Genomic DNA, 27,553 nt, shown 5'->3' with positions numbered 1-27,553 from the left:
GGGATTGTGGCCAGGAGGAGAAGGGGACAACTGAGGATGAGATGGCTGGATGGCATCACGGACTCGATGGACGTGAGTCTGGGTGAACTCCGGGAGATGGTGATGGACATGGAGGCCTGGAGTGCTGGGATTCATGGGGTCTCAAAGAGTCAGACATGACTGAGCGACTGAACTGAACTGAACTCCCAAATTATCCCACCCTCACCCTCTCCCACAGAGTCCAAAAGACTGTTCTATATATCTGTCCCTTTTGCTGTCTCGCATACAGGGTTATCATTACGATCTTTCTAAATTCCATATATATGCATTAGTATGCTGTATTTGGTGTTTTTCTATCTAGCTTACTTCACTCTGTATAATAAGCTCCAGTTTCCACCACCTCATTAGAACTGATTCAAATGTGTTCTTTTTAATGGCTGAGTAATAGTCCATTGTGTATTTGTACCATAGCTTTCTTATCCATTCATCTGCTGATGGACATCTAGGTTGCTTCCATGTCCTGGCTATTATAAACAGTGCTGCAGTGAACATAATAGATGGAGAAATATACCGTGTTCATGGATCAGAAGAATCAATATAGTGAAAATGAGTACACTACCCAAAGCAATCTATAGATTCAATGCAATCCCGATCAAGCTACCAAGGGTATTTTTCACAGAGACAGAACACATAATTTCACAATTTGTATGGAAATACAAAAAACCTCGAATAGCCAAAGCAATCTTGAGAAAGAAGAATGGAAATGGAGGAATCAACCTGCCTGACTTCAGGCTCTACTACAAAGCCACAGTCATCAAGACAACATGGTACTGGCACAAAGACAGAAATATAGATCAATGGAACAAAATAGAAAGCCCAGAGATAAATCCATGCACCAATGGACACCTTATCTTCGACAAAGGAGGCAAGAATATACAATGGATTAAAGATAATCTCTTTAACAAGTGGTGCTGGGAAAATTGGTCAACCACTTGTAAAAGAATGAAACAGCATAACTAAGTCGGGAAGATCCCCTGAAGAAGGGAAAGAATACCCACTCCAGTATTCTTGGGCGCCCCCTGGTGGCTCAGACCGTAAAGAATCTGCCTTCAGTGCAGGAGATCTGGGTTCGATCCCTGGTCTGGGGAGATTCCCTGAAGGAGGGCATGGCAACCCACTCAATCATTCTTGCCTGGAGAATCCCCATGGACAGAGGTGCCTGGTGGGCTACAGTCCATGGGCTTGCAAAGAGTCAGACACAACTGAGCGACTAAGCACAGCAGAGCAAGTAACCTCTTAACTGAAATCAGAAATCTCAGAATGATTTTTGGAACCTTTTTTCTCCTTTCTGTCTCTCAGCACTCACATTAAATCAACCACAAGTCCATTCATTCATTCATTCTGCAAATATTAACTGAGTCTATCATGGGTCTTAGAGGCTAGGGGGTGCAAAACAATTGTACTTCTTATCCTCATGGAACTTGCAGTTTAGTAAAGAAAACAGTAGTCAGTACACAAGCAAACAAATGAGAAAGCAAGAAATAGAAGGAAAAATAAGACAGGTTGAAGCTTAACTCTTTGGGCTAGAATTTGGACAACAAAGAAAGAAAGATATAGCACTGACAGGTGTTGAGAGGTGGAACTGAAAGTTTTTCTTGATTCACTGGATGTAGGCATCAAAAAAAAAAAAAAGAGAGAGAGAGAGAGAGAGAGAGAAATGGAGGATATTTCCAGCTTCTCAACTGAGAATCTGGGTGGATGGTGCTATTGATATGAGCTGAGGTGATGGAAGGGTAGGAAATCAACCAGAAAGTTCAGATGTGTTGAACCTGCAATGTCTGTTAGAGGTTCACATGGCCTAGTCAACTAGTAGTTGGGGATTATAAGCCTCATACTTTAAGGAGAAGTCTAGGCCTCACCACACAAACTGGTGAGTCAGCAGCATATAGACAGTTAAATCAATGAGAAAAACAGCAAGGCCACTACACACTGCAGAGAGTAAAGGAAAGAAATCCCAGAATCAACCCTGCCTAACTTCATCACAGGTGGTTAAAAGGGAGAAAAATTGTTTAAAAGAGACTGGAGGAATAGGCTAGAAAGAATAGAAATAGGTGAACATAAACTGAGAAGGAGAAAAATAGACAACAGAAAAAAATGTGGTCCAAAAGTCAAGAGGTCAACCATCTAGAATACTGTCAAATAGAAAGGGAAGAGAGAAATGTTCATACACTCTGCCACCTTGAGTGATTGCAACTACTGTAGAATTGGTCTTGGAGAAATGATGACAGCATAGACCAGAAATCCTATAGCTCCTCTTTCTAAATATTTCCCAGATAGGACTCATTCATTCCATCCTAATTCAAGTTGAAACCACTATCCAGGCTCATGTGTGTCATTCTTGCATCTCCTTCACTCTCTTCCCCATCCCACATCTAGAATAATTTTGCCAAAGCAACAAAAACAATTTTAAGCATGTCATTCTCCTGTCCAATTTAGAATACAGACCAAATTCCTTAGGACACCTTCACCAGCTCCCAGTGTCTGGCCCCTGCCTGCTGCTTCCATCTCTTCTCATTCCACTCTCCCTTTTAAGTTCAGGGCATTTGTCACATTGAATATCTAAGATTCCAGGCACACCTCATATTAGGGCATCACAGGATCGATGGTGAATCAGAGCAAAAGTGAAATGAGAAAAGTGCTCATCTGTAAGCTTGAGGGGAATATCCTAGTTGTGAATCAGATAAGTGTTGTACATGCGAACTGATCTTCCCCTTTCTTGCTTTTTCCTTTAACCTGGGTACTTCTCCCACTCCAGAATTAACCTTGTTTCATACTTGAACCTTTGTTGACACCTCCCACAATCAGGGAGGAACTCTGATGCTACTTGTTTTATGCCTACTTTGCAATGTGAGGCCTTTTCCAAAGTAGCTATGTTCCTTGTGTTCCTAACTCAGATTGTAAGCTGTTTAAAGTTAGGGAACATCAAGAAGCCAAGAATATGGATACCCATGTTTGAATCCTGGTTTTAGAGTCCTTGGGCCGCTTTTTAAAATTTATTTTTATTATTTAGCAGCACTGGGTCTTTGTTGCTGTGTGCAAGCTTTCTCTAGTTGCGGCAAGGAGAGACGACTCTCTAGTTGTGGTGGGCAGGCTTCTCATTGTGGTGGCTTATCCCGTTACTGAACATGGGCTCTAGGGAGTGCGGGCTTTAGCATTTGTGGCACATGGGCTTAGTTGCCCCAAGGCATGTGGTATCTTCTCAGACTAGATATTGAACCTGTGTCCCCTGCATTGGCAGGCAGATTCTTAACCATTGGACCACCAAGAAAGTGCCTGGGCCATTTTGTTTTAAGTCTCTCAGGGATTCAGTTTCTCCTTATAGGTGCCCACTTCATGGGGTTATTTGGAGGATTCCTTGCTATAACAGCTGTAAAGTGCTTACCACACTGCCTGGCACACACAGAGCACTCAACAAATTCCATTATTCATTTTGACTATCATTATTTTCTTGATCTTAGAATGGTTTATACAGTACTGGCTCTGCCAGTACTTCACAAACACCTGGTTGGCTACCTGATAAATGCTACTGCACCGACCGTTTCCCCCTAATTGTTATGGTATATTATTCAAGGACAAGAGGAGTGCACCCATCCTTAGGATTAATTCCTTCTTCCGTTTTCATGTTGAATTATGTAAATCAAGATTGTGAATTTCACCCTTCAGACAGAAATGGAGTGGTTCTAATTTGATCTAACTTAAGATGGGAGGGGGTATGCAGGAGACTGGAGAAGTTAAAACTTTCTGGTATACATGAAGCAGCAGGCTGCCTTATGTTTTCAACATTAGCATTTAAGTTCACTGCAGCTGAACTCAATTCGTATCAGGGGAGATTTATATCAAACAGTGGGAAGGCAAGTCATATCCTACTGCTGTCTTGCAGAATTATCATCAGGAATGTAGCCAATTTTAGCACAAATAAATGGTAGTTAGGGAAGTAACTTGTATGATCGAGTCCTATAATGGTCATTCTTTGATTTAGAAATATGTTCTAAACCTGTCACTTTGCATGAGCTTGATTTCCAAAGAAAAGAAGAAAAAAATCACTACACTTTCTCCTGCGGGAATAGCACATATACAATAACAAAATAACGTTTAAAAAAATTCTGCTCACTATTTTATCATTTTAAGTGTATAGAAAATAACATTAAATGGTGGAGGCATGCTTACGGATTAAATTATATACAACACTGCTCACTATCATTACTGTTACACATCACTAAACCAAGACACTCCTAAAACTGTCATCTTGTTGGCAGTCAAAAGACAGCTGAAATGCTGGTTTGAATTTTATCTCTTTTATCTTCTTTATGAAGTAGGAGAAGCACTTTATGAGAGTCACATAAGAATAGAAGGGGGGAAAAAAAAAACTAGTGAATGAAATGAAAGTATACTTGGACCAGGAAGGGACTTGAAAGATCATCATTTCAACTCCTTCAGTTTAAATGTAAGAAAAAAAAGACCCCAAAAATCAAAATAGCCAGCCCAAGGACACATGTGGTTGGGGACTGCATCTATTCCTCTTCCTGCCACTAAGTAATTTCCAAGCCTGGCCAGCAAACACAGAGCTTCCTGGACACACAGATTTGCAGAATCAGAATCTTTAGAGTAGAATCAAAAATTCTGTAGATTTAAAAAACTCCCCAAATGATTCAAATGTAGAACATCCAGTGACCAATGTTCGTGAAGCATAAGCTACACTGTCCATGACCACTGGCTGGATATTCAACCTGTTTATTTTCTGTATTTAAATAGCTGCTGCTGCTGCTAAGTTGCTTCAGTCATGTCCAACTCTGTGCGACCCCATAGCAATTATAAAATACCAAATTGTAAAATGTCATTTTCTACCAACCTATTTACATCTACACTAAAAGCAGTCAGGCTTACTAGTTCTTTTCTGGTTTATAAAAGCATATGGGGGGTGTGTGTGCTCAGTCATGTCTGACTGCAGCCTCATGGACTGTGACCTACCTGGCTCCTCTGTCCATGGGATTTCCCAGGCAAGAATACTGGAGTGAGTTGCCATTTCCTCCTCCAGGGGATCTTCCTGACCCAGGGACTGAGCCCACATCTCCTACATTGCAGGCGAATTCTTAACCCGCTGAACCACTGGGGAAGCACGTGTGAACACATACATGCATCTATATCTTTGTTGACCTATATTTACATCTATAACAAATTTATACTGTCCTTGTATTTATATCTTTACCTATTGAAAGGATGAGAATGAGAAAAAGAGACTGGAAGGAACTGCATACTAAAAAGTCAAAATGGGAGTACTTTGATCGATGTTGACTTCTTTATATTTCTTTATTTTTTTTATATTTTCTTAGTATTCCCCTTATTTATATTCTTATCCAGTCTCTTCCCTAATATGCTGTGTCTAATTTAAAATTTGGGCCCCAAGAGTAGAAACCGCATCTAATCATCTAATTCTGCATCCAGCATCCCACCCCACATGGCCTCAGTGTGAAATGACCTGGTGGTTAGCATTGTCACAGCCATGGCAGATCTATCTGGCACCCTTGAGGGGGTCTTTTTTGGAAAATAGTCAATTTTTAACAATCTAAGTGTGGATCATCTAGTCTTAAATTATCTATATCTTATATTCTACAACATTTGCCTCTTGCTGACCAAATTTGACAGTTTCATGGCTCCTAAATATCTCTACCATGACAGGAAGGAACAAAAGTGATGATACTGTAATCAATCAAATTGCTTACTCTGTGGAACCATTGATCATTATGTTTACTTGGAAGCTCCAACATGAGAAATTTATTTCTAAATGTAATGGGAGGAAAAAAATTCTCCTGATTTTCTTTTTTATTGATAAAATGATGTAGCTTGTGTTCCACTTTTTTGTCTCTTTGTGAAGGCTTACCATTATTTGCTGCTCTGTCTTCTTCCTTTGCTAAATCTGATTTTCCTATTGATCTTATTTTTATGCCCTGTTTTGGTAGCTTGTCTCAACTTATTTTTTGAAGAAGTTGGGGTAGAAATACATCCACCAAATAAATAACAATTTTGAAAATTTGTGCTAAAAATTATTAAGGCCTTATATTTTGTTTTGTTTTCTTTTTAGTACTTTCACACTCATGATTTCACCTACTTCTCCTCCTCCCATAAACAGAGCAGCCATTATCTCCATTTTACAAATAAGAAAACTGACAGCCTCTGGAAGAATAAGATGGAAAGACTGTTTTGGGGAGCTGGACTGCCTGAGTTTGAATTGTTTCTCTTCTTGTTCTTCCTACAGCTTTGCCCTTGGATAAGCTGCTCACTTATCTGTCCCTATCTTCATCTATAAAATGATAATAATAGTAGCTACCACAGAGAATTATTGTGAAGATAGGCCAAATAAGTTGCATACTTAAGGAACACAGTTCAGTGAATGGTACATTTGTTGTTCCTATTCAGTTGCTAAGTCATGTCTGACTCTTTGCAACCCCATGAACTGTCGCATATCAGGCTTCACTGTCCTTCATTATCTCATGGAGTTTGCTCAAATTCATGTCCATTGAGTCAGTGATACCATCCAACCATTTCATACTCTGTCTCCCCCTTCTCCTCCTGCCCTCAATCTTTCCCAGCATCAGGGTCTTTCCCAATAAGTTGGCTCTTCACATCAGGTGGCCAAAGTACAGGAGCTTCAGCATCAGTCCCTCCAGTGAATATTCAGGATTAGTATCCTTTAGGTAATCCAGTCGGAGAAGGCAATGGCATCCCACTCCAGTACTCTTGCCTGGAAAATCCCATGGACAGAGGAGCCTGGTAGGCTGCAGTCCATGGGGTTGCTAAGTCTCGTATATGACTGAGCGACTTCACTTTCACTTTTCGCTTTCATGCATTGGGGAAGGAAATGGCAACCCACTCCAGTGTCCTTGCCTGGAGAATCCCAGGGATGGCGGAGCCTGATGGGCTGCCATCTATGGGGTCACACAGAGTTGGACACGACTGAAGTGACTTAGCAGCAGCAGCAGCAGCAGTAGGTAATCCAGTAGTCATGTATGGATGTGAGATTTGGACTATAAAGAAAGTTGAGTGCCGAATAATTGATGCTTTTGAACTGTGGTGTTGGAGAAGACTCTTGAGAGTCCCTTGGACTGAAAGGAGATCCAACCTGTCAATCCTAAAGGAAATCAGTCCTGAATATTCATTGGAAGTCATGTCTGACTCAGTTGCAACTGTATAGTTGCAACTCTTTGCAACTATACAGTCCATGGGATTCTCCAGGCCAGAATACTGGAGTGGATAGCGTTTCCCTTCTCTGGGGGATCTTCCCAACCCAGGGATCGAACCCAGGTCTCTTGCATTGTAGGCAGATTCTTTACCAGCTGAGCCACAAGGGAAGCCCACTATCACTAAACCCATATAAATTTCATCGTACAATGCAGTGGTTACCAGAGCTTTTAGTAGCAGACAGGCCTGGGTGTGACTCAGTCCTGCACTTTCAGCCTCAGGCAAGCTCCTAACAGCAGAGTCACATTGTCCTCTGTCATAAAATGAAGACACTAATGGCTCTGACTTGGTATGATTTTTACGTAAAGCACATAGCACAGTGCCAGGACCGTACAGGCAGTCAATAAATATGACAGTGATTACTGTCGTGTTCTTATTATCATTATACAATAGGCCAAATGTACCAAAAGCTGTTCAATTCAATTTCTTTTATAATATTTTGCATTTAGACTTTGAGAAATTTAATTCAAAATTTTCCCCAACTTTAAATTACAGAGGATTTACTCTAGTTGAGGAAAAAATTGTGTCCTCCAAAATACAAAGCTTTGTTCAGTAATTCCCTCCATCTTGTTTCTGGCTAACTCTAAAGCTCATTATATTTTTTCCAAATATATTTAATATAAAATTAATCCCTTTTGTTATATAGAATCCCAAAATTTTACAATGAATACAGACCTTAAAAGCTTTGATTCTCACCTTGATTCTGATACATGCCGATTAAATGTAAAGGCTTAAGACTTTATATTTGGATATGTTTGCTTTGTTTTGTGTTTGAGATTAGGGGGAGGCTTATGTGTTTGAGTTGGGAAGAATTAAGTCTAATTGTCTTCAGTAACTAAAACAAGCTTAATTAAATTTGTGCTTAAATTTATATGAAAGACTTTATTAAAAGACAGTATCTGCTGCAAGTCAGAGCTAGCAACTTAAAAAAAATTACATCAAGAACACAGATAGGCCTTCCTTTAAGAAAATCTAAAATGAAAAGCTCTGAATTCATAAAATGAAGAGAGGATGGCTATTTGCTTTTCAAGAGAGACTCTGTTACATGAAAAAGTAGCTTTCTTTCAAAATCAGGCTTTATGTGGTATTTGAAACAATTCAATGGTAAGAAATTTGATTTGCACAGACCACAAATATTGAATAAAATGAAATATGCTTGTGTCTGGAGAAAACAAAAAGCATACTTTTTTCACATTAATGCCACTGGTTTTCATGTACCTTCTAGCAGATTCCTGTAGTTTAAAAATAATAATCAATTTGGATGTACTGGCCTTTACAATTTAAAATGGTCTGGTGATCGTGTGTACCTCACTGCAACTGATGTGAAAAATGCAGTGCCCTGACAGCTCGCATTAAACATCACACAGAAAAAGTATAATTAGCATTTCTGTGCTAATTAAAAGTGATGCTGGGTTAGTTCCAATATCATGCTTTTAAATGGCTGATGTCTCAAGAGAACAAAGTTGAAGAAAAAAATGCATTTCAAATGGAAAAATCCTGTGCAAACTTTCTTAAATGATTTGGATTTGTTGCTGTTGTTATTTACATCTCATTATAATGGGAGACTTCAAGATGACTTCCTTTAATCAGGCTACCATTTTCACTTTTCCCACTTTGCAAGCAGTAGGGGATTCAAGATTTTTTTTTTTTTTTTTTTTTTTTGCTTCCTTAAATCCTTTGACCGTCTGCTTTCACACAAAATTAATTAAGGATTCTCTAAATAGAGAACACACCATGAGAGAAAGAAACAATTCAAGATTTTCAGTTTTTCTTTAGTAGAGTGCAAAGTACATAGTGTACTCAGCCACTTCAACTTTTCCTACAAGTGAAAATTTCAGAGACAGTATCACCTCCCCAACCCAGGGTTTTTCAAATAAACAGATGACTGCCACTGATGAAATTCTTTTTTCAAACATAGTCCAATTATTTAAAATCACAAAGGTTCTACATAGTTTTAAATCTGATTTTCTTTCCAGACGAAATGTTGGAGAATCACCAAGAGGTGGGGAGAGAGGGAAACTATTGTTCCACCACATTCCATTCCTGTTAACTCAACTTGATATATGCGATAAATTAAGTCTGCACCGCAGGTCAGTGAATTTCTATTAACTACTTATTATGGAAGAAAGGAAAGCAGACCAGTCAAGAACTCTTATACATCAGCTAAAGCAAGATGTCACTCTGTTTAACTTTTACAATAAGTATTCTTCCATCTCACACATGTGAAAGGAAAAAAAAAAAAAACACCATTTGGCATTTGAGCCCTCATTGCCAATGTGCATTAAGGCAAAGAATCAGCCCAGACTGATTACTTCTGATTTAAAAGGCTAGGGAACTCTCTAGATTTTGCTCAGACTCTGCCGATTTATAATGTCACCATTTTAAGACACATCTCTGAGGACTCTGAAAATACGGACACCTTGCTAAGGTTTGTTACAGTTGTAGTCCCAACTGTAGTCTATCTGCTTCTTTCAGGTTCAACAACTGCTGGGTGGAAATGAGGCCTCCACTCAGAGTCGGATCTCAAAGGAGGAGATGGTTCAAATTTTCTACATAGGAGCTAAATGAACAAGACTATAGGAGGCCAATCTCTGAGAGGCCTAGCATGAGGACCACATCTCCTGAAGATGCTAGAAGGAGTTTGGTCCACAGAACTCAGTTGGTTCTAAGTATCCTGAGCATGCCTGGGATCCTTAGACAAGACGTAGTAGATGACTAGATAATAAGTAATTAAGCAGGTGGACCTAAGAAAAACTGAGACAAGAAGCCTCTTCCTGGTGCCTTTGTGCAAGGCTGGAAACAAGCCAACTGCCTAGAACATAGACCACACTGCCTTCTATCACTTACTTCCTGAGATGCTAGCACTTCAGAGCTCCAAAAACCAGATCCAAGTCTGAGTGAGGATGCCAAAAAATAAACAAAGTATAATAATATACAATAAATATATATTATATATATATATTTAAATTATAATAAAGCCAGAAAGAGTAAGGTCTTTCTGAGAGTAAGGGAATTTGGACACAAAAGGAGATATGAGTAATCCATGTGCCCCTAGGAAAGACCATGTGAAGGTGGCCACCTACAAGCCACAGAGAAGGGTCTCAAAAGAAACAAAACCTGCACTGTGATCTGATATAGGGTTATTTAAGCCATCCTAGGCCACAAAAAATGAAGGAGATCTCATTAGTTAAATCTAGCTTCAATATAATACTAAATTGTAATAACATAGTAGAAAAATTCACACTGAAACAATGTCACTTAAAATTGGTCTGTTATCAGAGAAGAAGACTTAATGCCATGAAAATGTCTATATAAATATCTATCTAAGCACCTATATAATTTTAATACAACTTCAATTAAAGTTCTGATATTTTTAAAATTTTGACTCTAATGATTCATACATTTTATATGAAAGAATAAATCTCTAAGAATAGTTGAGAAAATGATTAAAAAGATCTTGGTTTACCAGATCAGAATGTACTATAAAGAGAATATGGTATTACCTTAGAAACAGAAAGTTAAATCACTGAAACATAATAGAAAATCAAGAACCAGAGGCCAGCATATGAGGATTTAATAAATGACAAGGGTCACACATTTCCTCCCACTGGATAAAAAATGTACTACTCAATAAATTATTCTGGCTATCCACATAGAAAAAAAATTGTTTGGACTAACATCTTATACTATATTCCAAAACAAATTTTATATGCATTAAAGACATAAACTGGAGAAGTATTCTTGCCTCCCTCCAGTATTCTTGCCTGGGAAATCCCATGGACAGAGGGGCTTGGCAGGTTGCAATCTGTAGTCTATGGGGTCACAAAAGAGTCAGACATGACTTCGCGACTAGATACCAACAAAAAAGATATAAACATGAAAATATTAATTGAAAATATTTCAAGAAAATCTAGGAGGTTATGTGTTTGTTGAGGGAGAAGGAGAGATCTTAATTTGAAGCTTAAAACTCATATACTATAAAAGAGAAAATAGACACATTTGGTTAAGTATAAACAAGACACTTTTGATGACAAAAGTTCCCCTAAACAAATCCAGTAGACAAACAATCTATTTGGAAAAAATACTGAAAAACAGAGGAACCACAGGCAGTTAATATATAATATATATAAAGGAAGCTCCTACAAATCAATGGGAATACAAACAGTTTTATTCTATATGAAAGGAACAGAAGGAGAAAACTCACAGAAGTGTTGATATAAGCAGCAAAAAAATAATCAAAGATGTCTGATTTCACTAGCAGTGCAGGAAATGTAAGTGAAAATAAATGAGATATCCTTCATGCTCATCAGATTGGCAAAGTATGAAAGATTAATAATTATTATTGCTGATGTTGAGCTTGAAAAACGTCCATTTCACACTGCTTAAATAGGACAAAAAATATGCATGAGGGCAATAATGTGTTTAAAAGAACATGTGAATTATAAAGCTTTTGGTAAGTAGTCTGTCCACATTCATTAAAAGCACACATATGTTTGACCTCAAACTACCCTTTCTTGGGACTCTAGGCAAAGAAATAAAATCTCAAATACAGAACATTTATTATATCCCTGCTTATAAAGGCTAGCAACAACAACAAAATGGAAACAAAGTGAATGCTTTACAATCGTATCCATGGTGGAATATTATATAGCCATCAAAAAGGATGAACTACAGCTCTGCAAGTTGGGATAAAAGGGGTTGTCACAAAGTGTTTTGTGTGACAAAATCTAAATGTAGAAAAATTTTATAAAAAGCACATTATTATAAAACAATGATAAAACCACCTAAAATGTTAATTTATGAGTTTGTATATATAGGTTTACATATAATCATGAGGATAAATATAGATTATATATAATATACATTTTACATATTAGATTATACAATTTAATTATATGATCTATGTGTACAATTAATGAAATAGAAAGATAGATGATAGACAGGGAGACAGAGAGACATAGTAGCAATGGCAGGTGAAAGGAGAGATCAATAGACTGCACTATAATACTATATTTATGTAAAATTATATGTGTGCTATACAGTGGTAAAAGTCACTAGCTCTAAGATATTATTTTTTGCCCTTTATTACCTCTGAAGTCAAAATGTACTTTACAGTTGATGGCGTCTGGTATCTCCTAATTAATCGGTGAATTTTTTCCTTTTCTTAATGGTACATAAAACACTGGTGCCTTGAATGGATGAAATATGGCATTATTCTAGTATCATATCCCTTAAAATGTGCTTTTAACACAAGTTGAAAATGGTACATTCAATTGAAGAGCAAAGCTTTAAAAATCACTTATCTTTTTCACATTTCTTAAGTGGATTAAAACAATGTCAAAGTGTGCAAGGGTAAAAATGAATCCCCTAGGGCAGAGTCCTGTAGTAGACAAATAATCTAACAGTGTTATACTCCCAGAAGTAGATTAAAGGAAGAGAGGTCATGTCTTGAAATCTTCACATTAGAGGACAGTTTGAGAGTATTTCATTGTCTCTCCTGCAGTCTCTAGGCAGAGAACCAGAGCAAGACAGCAAAGGATTTCTCCAGCCTCAGCTACCACCTCAGACCCTCATCTCTACAATGCTCTTCCTTCTGCTCTACAGGGAATAACAGGCCAGGAAGGCAGTGTTTCTCTGATGTGAAGTAACTGAATACCCAGAGGAAATTGAAATGTGGCCATAGGGAATCTATTCTACTAAAGTAGAATCTTTAGTTTGAATCCTGGTGAGCCTATTTAAAATAGTAGGTCTTTCTGGGATGTTCCAAAGATAGCATTTAGAAACATGAAATGTTACCTGCATAAATTTTCCATTTGCTTCAAAAATAGTCCCTTATTGTCAATATGTGATAGACAACGTATTCATTTACAGTCTCCCAATGAATAAAACACAATCATTCTTTGAATATTCTCTGACAATCTAAAGCTAGTTTTCATACTTTTGACTCCTAAAGTAATTTTTCCTTCTCTTTTTCAAGATCTCCTCATCTAGAAAGGAAAATGAAGGATTTCCCTGGTGGTCCAGTGGTTAAGAATCTGCCTGTCAATGCAGGGGGCATGGCTTCGATCCCTGGTCCAGGAAGATCCCACATGCCGCAGAGCAACTAAGCCCGTGTGCCACAAGTTGAGATCAGCAACTCCTGAGCCTGGGTTCTGCAGCTGCTGAAGCCTGCACGCCTACAGCCTGTGCTCCACAGCAGGAGAACCCGCTGCAATGGAAAGCCCGGGCACTGCAATGAAGAGGAGCCCCTGCTCAGTGCAACTAGAGGAAGCTCACATACAGCAGTGAAGACCCGGGGCAGAAAAATAAATAAACACATAATTAAAAAAAAAAAAAAGAAAGAAAGAAAGGAAAGAAAAGTGGATCCATAAAAGGATAAAGGCAGTTTGGCTGCAAAGGTCATTGGTTAGAAATCACGATTGAATTTTACTCCATATTTTAATGGTCTTATTACAGGTCGAGCATTGGCTGGATAGTGGAATACATAAAATAAGAATCTGACCCAACTTCAGAATTTAGATGATTTATAGTCAGGAAATAAAACACACAATAATACACAGACTCTAGTATTGCTAATCAATCTATTAGTATATGTTATGTGTAAATTTACTGTTTATTTGATGTCCTCTGTTCCTAAAATAATGCCCCTTTCCCTTCTCTCTCTGACTTCCTCCTCTACCCATGTAGTACCCAAGCTCTCCTTGGCTAACAGGGTCAGCTGTGCCTGGCATACAATGGTGTTCTGCCCCAAATTCTTTTCATCACCTTCCCATCTTTTCCACAACAGAATTATGAATATGCTATTCCAGTCCTTCTTCCCATTTGCCTATTTATAGCTCAGTTACCCTTTTTAAAGATTTATTTATGTACTCACTTCTTTATTTTTGGCTGCGCTGGGTTTTCGTCATGTGCAAGAGACTTTTCTCTAGTTGCGGCAAATGGGGGCTACTCTCTAGTTGCAGTGCATGGGGTTCTCATTTCAGTGGCTTCTCTTCTTGGGGAGCACAGGCTCTAGGCACACAGACTCAGTAGCTGTGGCACACGGGGTTTAGTTGCTCCGAGGCATGTGGGATCTTCTCAAAATCAGAGATCAAACCCATGTTTCCTACATTGGTAGCCAGATTCATAACCGTCAGACCACCAGGGAAGCCCCTATAGCTCAATTACTTTTATCTCAGTAACCATTTCTCTCCAGTACACATTATCTTTAATTCATTTCCTTGCCTACTTTCTCCTAACACTAATTTCTTCAGAAAAGATTTAAGGTTTCAAACATATCATAATAAGTGATTGAATTTGAAAGAATTTTAAAAACTTCTCTGAGATTATAAATATTTACAACTTGAAACTTTTTAAGAGAAGAGAGAATTAGCGCTTTTAAAATACTTTATCCCCCCTAAAAAATCCAAAAATAAAAAACAAATGACTGAAATTGGGCCTTTCAGAAACAGTTACCTCCTATTTGAATAGTTTGAAGTATGTTACAAGAAGGGATGGGGGTGTGGGGGAATCAAGTAGAAAATGAGACTATTCAGTGACAGGTAACGTGAAATCCTCTTTAAAATGACCAAGCAAGAAAAGCTCAGGATCAGCATAAGCCACGTGTCAGAAAATAATTTTAATTAAATGGCATCAATTCCAAGGAGAGGGGAAAAAAAAAAAAGATGTAAATGGCAAAGCTGAGAGTTGCATGGAGAAAGGTAGTTTTCCTCTTGATTTAGAGAAGTGATGCAAGGTGAGGACCTCAGATTCCCTAGGCCCAGAACCGATATGTATAGTTGTGCAGGCTATGAATTGGACAAAGGCTCTCGGTGAAGGTGTTGAGTAAGGCAGAATCCTGACGGCGTTCCCTGGTATGTGCTTCACAAATCTGGAGAAAGGGGTAGTTTTCTCTTGTCTCAAGGGATATGTCTGTACTATGGGAGCATCTTTTTCTAAATAGTGATTTTATTTGTTTAATTTCTTGAAAGTGAAAGCGTTAGTCGCTCAGTCATGTCTGACTCTTTGCAACCCTATGGACTGTAGCCCGCCAGGCTCCTCTGTCCATGGAATTCTCCTGGCAAGAATACTGGAGTGGGTTGCCATTCTCTTCTCCAGGGGATCTTCCCAACCCAGGGACAGAACCCAGGTCTCCCGCATTGCAGGCGGATTCTTTACCATCCGAGCCACCAGGGAAGCCCATTTTTATTTATCTTAGTTGAAGTATAGTTGATTTACAATATTATATTGGTTTCAGATATACAACATAATAATTGGTATTTTATAGATTATACTCCATATAAGGTTATTATAAAATATTGGCTATATTAGCTTGGCTGTATTTACATCCCTGTAACTTATCTGCCTGGTAGTATGCACCTCTTAATCCCCCTCATCCATTTTTCTCCCCCCCCCACCACCTCCCCTCTGGTAACCACCAGTCTGTTCTCTGTATCTGTCAGTCTGTTTCTGTCTTATTTGTTCCTTTGTTTTATTTTGAGATTCCACATATAAGTGAAACCATACAGCATTTGTCTTTCTCTGTTTGACTTATTTCACTAAGCCTAAGACCAACAGGTGGAGATTTTTTAAATTGCTTCCAAATTCTTTGATATTCCACCTGTCAGAAAGTGAGATCTATACTCCACTCCCTTTGAACCTAAGCTTTTTACTCTTCTGTCCGTAGAATATTGGAAGCGACAAGGCGGCAGCTTCCTCCTGCTGCATTTTGCAACATTCACTCTTGGAAACTGACCACTATGCCCCGAGGATGGTCACACAGCGCGGAGTTGTCACTTGCAGGTGTTCTGCTTCACAGTCGCATCTGAGGTCTTGGTCAGTAGCCAGCATCAACCAGCAAACACGAACGGGAAGACACCTCCAAAGGATACTGGGCTATTGCATCACCTCCACCCTTCTAGTCTCTCCACCAACGCCCTAGATACTGTGGAGCGGAGACAAGCCATCACTGCTGGGCCCTGTCTAATTCCCTGATCCACAGAGTCTGGGAGCATAATAAAATATTGTGTTTTTTTTTAATGCCACTCTGCTTTGAGTAGTTGGTTCTGCAGCAATAGATAACTGGGACATCATCCACCAGGACCTATTTCTAATTCATGCAGAGGCTCTGTACAGGCTAGGAGCCACCCTGACTCAAGCTCCTTCTAAGCGCTAAGCCAGGAAACAGGTTACTGAATTGAATCCTCAGGCTCTTGCTATTGTTAAATATTTCCATTTCATGAAGCCAGGTCTCTGCAGCAAAAAGCCTCAGCGTCATCTCGTTGTGTACAAGGCCCTTGGCTTATCTCTCTTGAATTATCTCTTTCCAGCTCCCAAATCCCACACTGCATTCTACCTACACTCACAGCTCCCAGAAAACAGCTCTCTCTTGCCTCTGGGTCTCTGCGTAAGCTGATGCCTCTCCTTGAAACATCTTTCCTACCTTCCCACCCCTACCTCCACTGCTGTTTTCTCATGCTTCACTTTAACTTTCTAGTTCCAAAACTGTCAGTAATGCAAGTGGGTTCTGTATTCTTTCATCCTAAACTTACCATCACTCTGGAAACTTCTTCCATAATACACCTTGCTCAACGGCTTCCCAAGAAGCCTCCCAATACACCTCCTCCAATAGAAATGCCCTCTAGTGGTAGCGAGGCGAGAAACATGGCTGCTGGCCAGATTCCAAGAATCACCATCTTAATATCTGTCACCATGAAGCAGGCGCAGATGAAAAGCTTGGACCCTCATTCCCAAAGAGAAATGATGTAAATTCAAAAAGTCATAGAGTCAATTTTATCCCACTTAACTCAAGGGCATGTATCACAAGGGCTTCAGGACGTTTAAATCTCTTACTGACTAGAACCTTAGGAGTAAGCAAAAGTGGAAAACAGCCTAGAAATCACATTTAGCCTTCATTGCATTTGGCCTGAGAAAAGCTGTTATGAGGTGGCGTTGAACTAGCAGTAACATGATGACTCGCAGCCTAACTTGGCTGCAGTGGGCATTTCAGATGACTAAGCTCAAAATTAAGGCTCTGGAAGTTTATAAGAACAACTTAAGAGCTGGGAACAGGGGAGAAACTGATTTCTTCCTGATGAATTTTTCACTCTTAGGTTTCCTCTACATGTAATCCCCACTGTGAGACAATTAAAATAAAACCAAAAGTGATTGGATATGAGAAAATGATAACTTTGGTGTGGGAAAAAAAAATGTACACAGAATGAAATGAATGCTGCTCTCAAATAAAATCATTCAGGTATTGTGAAACAAGACAGACCTAATCTCTCAAATAACAAAGATTAGGCAAAAATGATAGAATGCGAATGTCAAAGAGACTCGCCGGTGTAACTAGAAAATTGATAGACACCCTGGAGTTTCCAAAATGCTTTTTAAAAACCTGAACACATTCTTTGATATAACACAAAATCCATGGCATTCCATGGGAAAATAAATGTTTATTTCCAATCTTAGCTTTCAAATATTTAAATGAAAGCAGACAGGCTCTTTTCCCTAATATTGAAGGCACGGGCATGCTAATAAGCATTTCAATGAGAAAAAAAAAAAATACATGTATCTCTCTGAATTAAAGTGAGGTCTAGCTCACTCTTCCTTGTCTACCTACCTTTCTTTTCCTGCTGTCAGCTCTGTTTTGTCTGTCTGTCCTATCTCTCCCTTTATTACTAGCATAGTAGTAGCAATTGTCCTTCCATTTCCTCTCACCATAACTCTATTTTCAATCAAATGACCTATTCATTGTGATCCTACCCTCTGCGAGTAAATCTGCTAGCCCTCAGGACAAACATGAATACACTGTGGGGTTCTCATCAGACTGGAGAGTACAAACAAGCTGAAAGATAAGACAGGAACGAGATTTCCACCACACCAAGCAGCATCTGACCGTAAATGCTGGCATGTTTCAAGAACTGGACCCTGGAAGATGACCCTAAGTAGGACGGAAGAACGTTCACCCAGGGAATTTTGCAAGCAGAGATATAGGGGTAAGAGAAGGCATTATTTGCTGAGAAGTTCAGTCCAGCAGACTAGTTTGTCTTAAATGATGAGTTCACGTAGGGAGGTGGTGAGAGAGGGTACAAAAGCAGAGGGGATGCAATTGTGAATGAGTGAGTGAGTGAAAGTCGCTCAGTCTTGTCTGACTCGTTGTGACCCCATGGACTATAGCGTCCATGGAATTCTCCAGGCCAGAATACTGGAGTGGGTAGCCTTTCCCTTTTCCGGGGGATCTTCTCAACCCAGGAATCAAACCCAAGTCTCCTGCATTGAAGGTGGATTCTTTACCAGCTGAGCCCCAAGGTAGGCTGCCTTGAATGCCAGGTAAGGGATTTAGACTCCACTGCCCACCAGGGAGAACCAATGGTGTTTTTTGGTGGGGTTTTAAAGATTTGTCTTTGAGATCCTCCCCTCCCTCTCCTTTCATTCTAGCCAACCATCATTTTTTGTTGTTGTTATTTGTTACACTTATGGAATAAAATGCATTCCTTATGCTATTCTCTGTTATAAAAGCAGGTGAGCTAAAGGCTTCATATTACCTTTAAAAGTCATATACATCGCTGGGCTTCTATAAGTAACCAAAAATAAATAAATAAATAAGTAACACTCAGTTCTGGTCACTTAGATAAATAAGATTTTGAAGGTTATCTCTCAGATGAAAAGAAAAAAAAAAAAAGATGAGATAAATCCAAGTCCAGTATAAAATCCAGGAAATGTCATTTAGGATATCTGACCTTTCCCATGGGCTTCCCAGGTGGTGCTCATAGTAAAGAACCCACCTACCAAGGCAAGAGACTAAGAGACACAGGTTCAGTCCCTGGGTTGGGAAGATCCCCTGAAGGAAGGCATGGCAATCCACTCCAGTACTCTTGCCTGGGATAATCCCATGGACAGAGGAACCTGGTTGGCTATGGTCCATAAGGTTGACAAGAGTCAGACACAACTGAACTGACTCAGCACACATGCACCTTTCCCATAGAGGTTGTCAAGAATTATAGCCAAATACTCCTGATTAAAATGGAAGCTGGCTGGTAACCCTTTATATGGCTTTTCTCTTTTTTTTTAATTAATTTGTACTGCAGTATAACTGCTTTGGGGCTTCCCTGGTGACTCAGATGGTAAAGAATCTGCCTGCAATGCAGGAGACATAAGAGACATGAGTTCAATCCCTGGGTCGGGAAGATCCCCTGGAGGAGGGCCTGGCATCCCACTCCAGTATTCTTGTCTGGAGAATCCCATGGACAGAGGAACCTGGTGGGCTACAGTCCATGGGGTCACAAAAAGTCAGACATGACTGAGCAACTGAACGCACACTCATATAGTTGCTTTAAAATGTTATGTTTGTTTCTATAGTACAACAAAATGAATCAGCCATAGATATACATATCTCCCCTCCCTTATGGACTTCCTTCCATTCAGGTCACCACAGTGCGTTACAGAGAGCTCCCTGTACCGTACAGTATGTTCTCATCAGTCATCTATTCTATACCTGGCAGTAACAGTGTACATGGGTCAGTCCTGATCCCCCAGTTCCTCACACCCCCCATTTTCCCCTTGGTATCCAGATATTTCTTCTCTATGTCTGTGTCTCTGTTTCTTCTTTGCAAATAAGATCATTTATATCATATCTCTAGATTTCACATATGTGTTAATATACAATATTCGTTTTTCTCTTTCTGACTTACTTCACTTTGTATGAAAGTCTCTAGGTCCTTCCATATCTCTACAAATCATCCAATTTCATTCCTTTTTATGGCTGAGTAATATTCCTAGTTGAAATATTTATAAAGTCATAGAAAAAACACAAAATCCACACTGCCATCAAAAAAAAAAAAAGAGAGAGAGAGAACTATTACTAGACTCTTGAGAAGTATTTCAGTCGGCTATATGGCTCATGGATTAAAATGTTTGCTTGCTGGGCCACTGAGACGCTAGGCTGAAGGGTAACCTGAGCAGCCAAGGCTATTTATTCCCTCTTCCTGCTCTCCTCCCACCTCCTACATCTCACCAAAAGCTCTCAATTTCTTCAGACTGGAAATCCTGGAAAATCTTAAGGCAAGAACTAGAGAGTAGCTGGTGCATGCTGTCCTCTTGCTGCACACTGTGGGAAGACCTCTTCCCTCCCAAGGGTGCTTGAAACATCACATGGAAAGGTGGAACAGAAAACATCCTGAATCTTCAAAGAAGAACACACTCCTGAAAGTGCTTTACTTGAAGTAGTCAGAAAAAATTCTAAAAATTAACCTGGCAGTCAACTGTACAGTATTTGATACTGTCCAAGAAGCTGTGCCCACAAAGATACCCAGAAAGAAAGCCCATCAGGAAAGCAAAGATTGAGGGAAAAAAGACAAAAGAAAGCAATAAGCTGAGTGCAAAAGAAGCTGGGTGGAATAAGAAAGACCTTCCAGAAAACTAAAACTGCCATAACAGAATGAAAGCATATTGAAGACAGTAAAAAGTTGAATTCGCATTGTAAAAGATCAAATGAGAAATAAAGATAGAGAAAACATGAGTACTGCCCTCTTTATGAATGTCGAGTAAAAAGACAGAACTAACAGCGTGTGATTAGCAAGACATTGGTTGTAATAAGAGATGTAGGCGAAGGCAGGAAAGATTAGCAATGCAGCTCTTGATCTGCGTGAAGAGCTTGTGGACGAGTCAAGAGTTCAGTCAGGCAGCAAAGAAGTTGGAAAGGACGTTAACTACAATCTTAGTAGCTGTACCATGAAACTAAAGGCATAACTTGAACCAAGGAAAGGCCACTCCTCTCCAGAGGGTTTGGACTCAAAGCCCCATCTGGTTTTAGCAATGATAGAAAAAGAAATGGCATTTCATAGTGAGTAAGCCTAAAGACACTGCCAGGGCGAAATCCTGGCTCCCTCACTATGTGAGCTTGGTCAAGTTACTTTATTTCTTTTTTGCCTAAAAAATTAAATTTATAATTAAATTATAAGATGGGAATAATCATAGTTCCTTCCTCATGAGACTGCTGTGAAGCTGAGAAGAGTGATATTACGTACATCACTCCATCTGGCACGCAGCACAATGCTCGGTGAGCTGTTGCTATGCTGCTGCTGCCATTATTCAAATCAGAGGACAGATTTATACACACGGCCCTAGAGATGAAGAGAAGTACATGAAGATAACTTCAGGAAACGCAAATTCCAAACAGGCAGTCTTGGAACTAGCTGCAATGCTAGGTGTAAGATACCCCCTACTCAGATCCAAAAAAAAAAAAAAAGAATTGAATAATTCAAACCAGAAGGAACAAATCTCATCTAAAGGCAGTGGATCAGGAGTCCCCTGTTGTCATAACAACAGTACTACACTATCACCCTTGACCTTATGCATCCTGGTCAGAAATCTCTAGCCAAAATGCCTTCTCAGCCAATTGATGAAACACAGCACCCAGGTCTCCCTGGCTTCAACTTGTTTAGAATGGCAACCTTGATTTATTTTCCATAATAAAATCTAGTAGGTAAGTGTCTTTTCCCTCCAGGAAGTCTGCATTAAATATAGAAATGATAACGTAAATCAAACCTACAGAACTAATACTTTTATAGTACATTTAGGAATTGGTTTCAAATCATGCGGCAGTATTTACAAATGCAGTTTACAGAGAGGTTTAATGTTTAATAACATATGGCATATCAGTGAATATGACAGATTAGCCTTGGGATTCCAATTTAAAAGGGGTAATTGAGTAATGGATTTTAGACTTTTACCTTTAAGTGGAAAGATTTAGAGAATTTAATCAAGTTTGAAAGTATCAGAATGGCTAGAAGAACATGTGATTCATTATTTAAGGTTAATTTATTAGATTTGCTGGTGTTGTTAAGACTTGGCTGGTAGGTCAGGCATTTGAAAAGCTTAAAAAAGAAAACTGAAGGTATTAAATGTATAAATGAATTTTTAAATACTTAAGGGTATTTTATTAACTAAGTTGTAAAGGGACCTGCTTGGGAGTTGAATGTGTTCAATGTAAATTGGTCAAATATTATTCAAAGGTTCCCTTGAAAGCAATTGTTAAAATTTACTAGATTCATAAATCAAGTAATAAAGTGTGTAAGGTGGACTTCAAGGTTTGAGAAAACTAGATTTCTAAAAAATTGCACCTATAATAAGTGAATATTAAATTCAAACCTTGAATAACAGCAGAGCCTTTTTCTCTACACAAAAGCAGCCCTCAGACGTTAAAACATCACAATTGACATGGATTTAAACTAAGAATTATAAATGTTTCTGAAAATGAAACCATATATGTGAAATAGAAGGAACAACCAGACATGATTAGGAATTACTTTCCAAAGCTAGGAAAAAGAAAAAAATGATTTGAGTATACAGGTGAAATGGGCTTATTATGTTCTAGGAAAAACTCAGAACTAATATTTTACACTTAAAAAACTGAATTACAAGGTTAAAGAAGAACAAACTTATATTAGACCCCATGTAGAAAAAAATGTAATCCACAAGGGAAAAAAATCAGGCTAGCCTCAGATTTCTCCTCTTTACAATAAAGGGTACAGAAAAACAGATCAACAACTACAGGGTCTGAAGGGAAAAACTTGTTATCTAAATATTGCCACTTCACCAGCTTCCTATCCATGTATGTAGTAATGATAAAGACATTCTCAGATATGTAAGAATTTTAAAAACAGGCTAGAAGATATATTTCCATGAACAAAGATAAATTAAAACAGGAGCCCAGAAATCAGGCAGTTGTGTATAAGAGGACTATGGTGAGCATTCAGTTCAGTTCAGTCACTCAGTAGTGTCCAACTCTTTGCAACCCCATGGACTGCAGCACCCAAGGCTTCCCTGTATATCACCAACTCCTGGAGTTTACTCAAATCCATGTCCATCGAGTCGGTCAACCATCTCATCCTCTGTCATCCCCTTCTCCTCCTCCCTTCAATCTTTCCTAGCATCAGGGTCTTTTCCAGTCAGTCAGTTCTTTGCATCAGGTGGCCTAAGAACTGGAGTTTTAGCTTTAGCATCAGTCCTTCCAATGAATATCCAGGGCTGATTTCCTTTAGGATGGACTGGTTGGATCTCCTTGCAGTCCAAGGGACTCGCAAAAGTCTTCTCCAACACCACAGTTCAAAAGCATCAATTCTTCAGTGTTCAGCTTTCTTTATGGTCCAACTCTCCCATCCATACATGACTACTGGAAAAACCATAGCTTTGACTAGACAGACCTTTGTCGGCAAAGTAATATCTCTGCTTTTTAATATGCTGTCTAGGTTGGTCACACAGAATCGGACACGACTGAAGTGACTTAGCAGCAGCAGCAAGTTGGTCATAGCTTTTCTTCCAAGGATCAAGCTTCTTTTAATTTCACAGCTGCAGGCACCATCTTCAGTGAGTTTGGAGCCCAAGAAAATAAAGTCTGTCATTGTTTCCATTGTTTCCCCATCGATTTGCCATGAAGTGATTGGACCAGATGCTATGATCTTAGTTTTTTGAATGCTGAGTCTCATGTGAGCAATACATGAGTTAAAAATAAAAAGTTAAGCTTAAATAATTGCATTTTTTTCAGGCCAAATGGCATGGAAATGCCATCAGTGTTCATGGGCCGCCACAGACACCGTGCTTTCTTAGACACCAGAGCACACAGGCGTTCTTGAGAGGCACAGATTAGGGACAGGAGAGGCACTGCGCCTGGGGCCATGCTCTCTGATAGCTCCACCTGCACACTCTGGCCAGCCTCCAGAATATCTTCCCTTGGGCTGATTTCAGTTGAGTTCTTCACATGTCTTTCTCTAGGAATCCAGTCCATTCCACAGCCTGACTCCATTGACGGGCCTCCTTCTTACTTTCCTCCCAGAAGCAAGTCAAGGACACCATTGTTGCTGTCCTTCTTGACACCAAGAGAGGCTGGTCTTTTCAGAGCCCACAAAGAACCTCAGTGGATACCCCCTTTTTGCAAGCCAGTCACACATGTCCCCCACCTTTTGAGTTAGAGTTTCAAAACTGAGTTTTTCTGTTTTGTGTGAAATACATCATTCACATGCATATCTGCTCATATCTAAATAATCAAAAGTAATTTTTTATTGTTAATAGCTTCTCTATAGAACAGCCAAAACCCATTAAAAATAATCAAGAAAATTTTTATTCATCAATTTAACAAATATTATTTTTGACTTACAAGATGGATTTTGCAAGAGCTACTAAAATGAGTAAAAGTTTGGTCCCTGCTCTCAAGCACAGGGGAAAAAAGTGAACAAAAATAATTGTGGTAAAACAGTGTATGAATTAAGTATAGTAAGTGTGGTACAAATAATGAAATATGATAATTCATTAAAGAAAAAAGAATTTCAAAAGAATAATAAAAGCATCTATTATATATAAAATAGACAACTAATAAGGGTCTACCATAGAGCGCAACAAAAACTCTATTCAATACTCTGTAATGGTCTATATGAGAAAAATAATCTAAAACAGCATGGATATATATATATATATATATATATATATATATATATATATATGTATAACTGATTCACTCTGCTGCATACCTGGAAAGTAATACAAACTTATAAACAAACTACATTCCAATAATTTTTTTTTAAGCATCATTTTGGGGCAACATTAAAATGGACTTTCCCTGCAGTCCAGTGATTAAGACTTTGCCTTCCAAGGTGGGGGGTGAAGGTTCAGTCCCTGGTGGAGGAGCTAATATCCCACATATCTTGTGTCCATAAAACCAAGACATAAAACAGAAGCAACACTGTGACAAATTCAATAAAGACTTTAAAAATGGTTCACATCAAAAAAAATTTAATAAATAAATATACAAAATTAGTGTAAACAAACATTTCAAGAGAAGGCTGTGGGGAGGCTGGGTTTTAATTTGTTGTTGTGTTTTTTTTAATGTAACCCAACAACTTATTCATTTGTTCTTCCCAGGTGGCTCTGCAGTAAAAAAAAAAAAAAAAAAACTGCCTGCAATTCAGGAGACCCAGGTTCGATCACTGGGTCTGGAAGATCCCCTGGAGAAAGAAAGAGCAAACCACTCCAGTATTTTTGCCTGGGAAGTCCCATGGGAGAGGGCATGGCAGGTTGCAGCCCGGGTTAGCAACTAACAACAACAACAAAGGTTTATTCACTATATTTTGTAAAACTTAGTTATGGATTTGCTAGTTGGGACTTGCAAATCTGAGAAATCTGATTTGAACTTTTTAGTTTAGGGGAAAAAAGGAATTTATTTTTTTTAGACTATTACTGGAGATGTCTCAGGTGATCAAGAAGGGTGGAGGGCAGAGTTCTATGATAATTGACCCAGTTTTTATTAAGTAACTATCCCTGGATCAGAGGCTGAGTACCTGGACCTATTTTATAACAATGGTAGTTCCTAGAGACCCACAAGGTTGAAATAAAGGAAGTAAGAGTTTACAAAAGGAGAGAGAAAACTGTAAAGCCCTGCCTGCTCAATTGTATAAAATCTTAGTTCTTTAACACAGAAGAAAGATTTCTCTCTGAGCATTATTCAGTATCACATAAAGATGGCTGGGCAGCCACCTCCTTGCTTCTATTTCAGGTATAAACATAGACTATAAAAATCAACGGAACAACATGTACCATAGGGAGAAAAAGGAACACCTCTAGGTATGGCTGATAATCCTGAGTACAGAGAAATCTCAGGTGCAAACTTCTCAGAGACCACCAAAAATAAAGGCTTTGATGTGATCTATTTTATGAGATGACATTAAAAACAAAAGATACTCACATCTCCTTGAAGTTTTCCAGTTCCATAACCAGGCTATGAAAAATGTAAGTTTCACACTGGCCTCTTCACTGCATCTGTGAACAAGTTAAAATTTTATTTAACATCCATTTCACCTGGTCAAATTTGAAGACAACCACCCTGAATCCTAATGTTTCACCATTCCCAGACTGCGACCTCATATAACTAAGACACTCAGTAGGAAAGATTGATTAGCTCGGGGTCTTCAGAACCCTCCCCCAACCCAGAAAACTCTATGCCTACTGATGTTCACTTTTATACAGTAAGATGGCCATTAAAGGTATACGTATTAGAGAACAGCAGGCTTTGCTCTGATGAGTATCAGCACACAGTACAGGAACATTCATGGTCATTACTAGTACTCCCGTGAATTTTTCTGAGATAATTAAAGGGCCGGAGGCTCAGCACACAGCACCACACACAACTCTCAGATTATTCCCTGAGCCCCTCAAGGAATGCTGCCAGATTTAGCAGATAAACGTACAAGACATCCAGTTCAAGCTGAATTTCGGAAAAATGAGCAATTTTTTCAGTAGAATTATGCCTCATACAATAGTTGAGATTTTCTTCTACTGAAAAATTAACTATTATCTGAGATTCAACTCTAGCTGGGTATCTTGTATTTTATTTGGCAATCCAGTGCTCCAAGTTCCCTTTGGTAATACCTTCAGTCCTTTTCCTGAAAGGTTCAAAGAATTAAATTTCAACCAGCTTTTTGCCCAAACCCTAATACTTCTTTACTTCCTCAATTTTGTGGTCACCAAACTCTGAATTCAGAGAATACCCAAGGTATGGGAGAAAAGAGGGAAAGCAATAAATAAATAATAAATAATTTCTTTTCCCTGGTATAAATCTACTCCCAAAACAAAGCGCTTGGAGTGCTGATGATTATTCCTTGAGTTAGCCCTATTTCAGACACAGTTTATAGGATGGTAGAAATCTCCTATGGAAGCTATTGTTACTTCCTACGATACTGACGGCACGCTGACAACACCAGATGCATTCTTGCCAGGATGCATGAGCCCCAGTACAGAGAAATGCTACTGCCCCAGCAGTTCCCTGTCCATATATCATAAGCATGTGCACATTCTTACAATGGGCCTGCCACAAAGGACAGAGGAGGCCATACATCACCTCTCAACACCTAGAATTTATATTTAAAGCTACCCTTGCAATGTCAGGTCTGGGAGGTCCTTGTATTAAACACAAATCATAAAATACTTGAAGAATGAACCCAAAAACCATAACTCTGCCTTCAACCCAATGCCTCTACTGTCACTTCTATTTGAGAATTTTTAGTAGTTATTGTTGAAGTCAGGGTACATATAGGAAGGTAAGGGGGCTACATTTAACCAAGAAAACAATATAATTCTAGAACAGGGGGACAAAAGGTTTTCACCAAAGACCTTAGCAAATGAAGTTTAAAAACAACCCCCCAGGTCACATTCATTAAGTGGTCACAAATCTGATTGCTGGAGCTGCACCATGTGACTCTGTAGGCTGACAATGAAAAGAATGAATTAGGATTTATCCTGCTTTATGGTA

This window comes from Capra hircus, chromosome 5 (assembly GCF_001704415.2).
Source record: "Capra hircus breed San Clemente chromosome 5, ASM170441v1, whole genome shotgun sequence".
Taxonomy (NCBI): domain Eukaryota; kingdom Metazoa; phylum Chordata; class Mammalia; order Artiodactyla; family Bovidae; genus Capra; species Capra hircus.
This window is presented reverse-complemented; position numbering follows the sequence as displayed.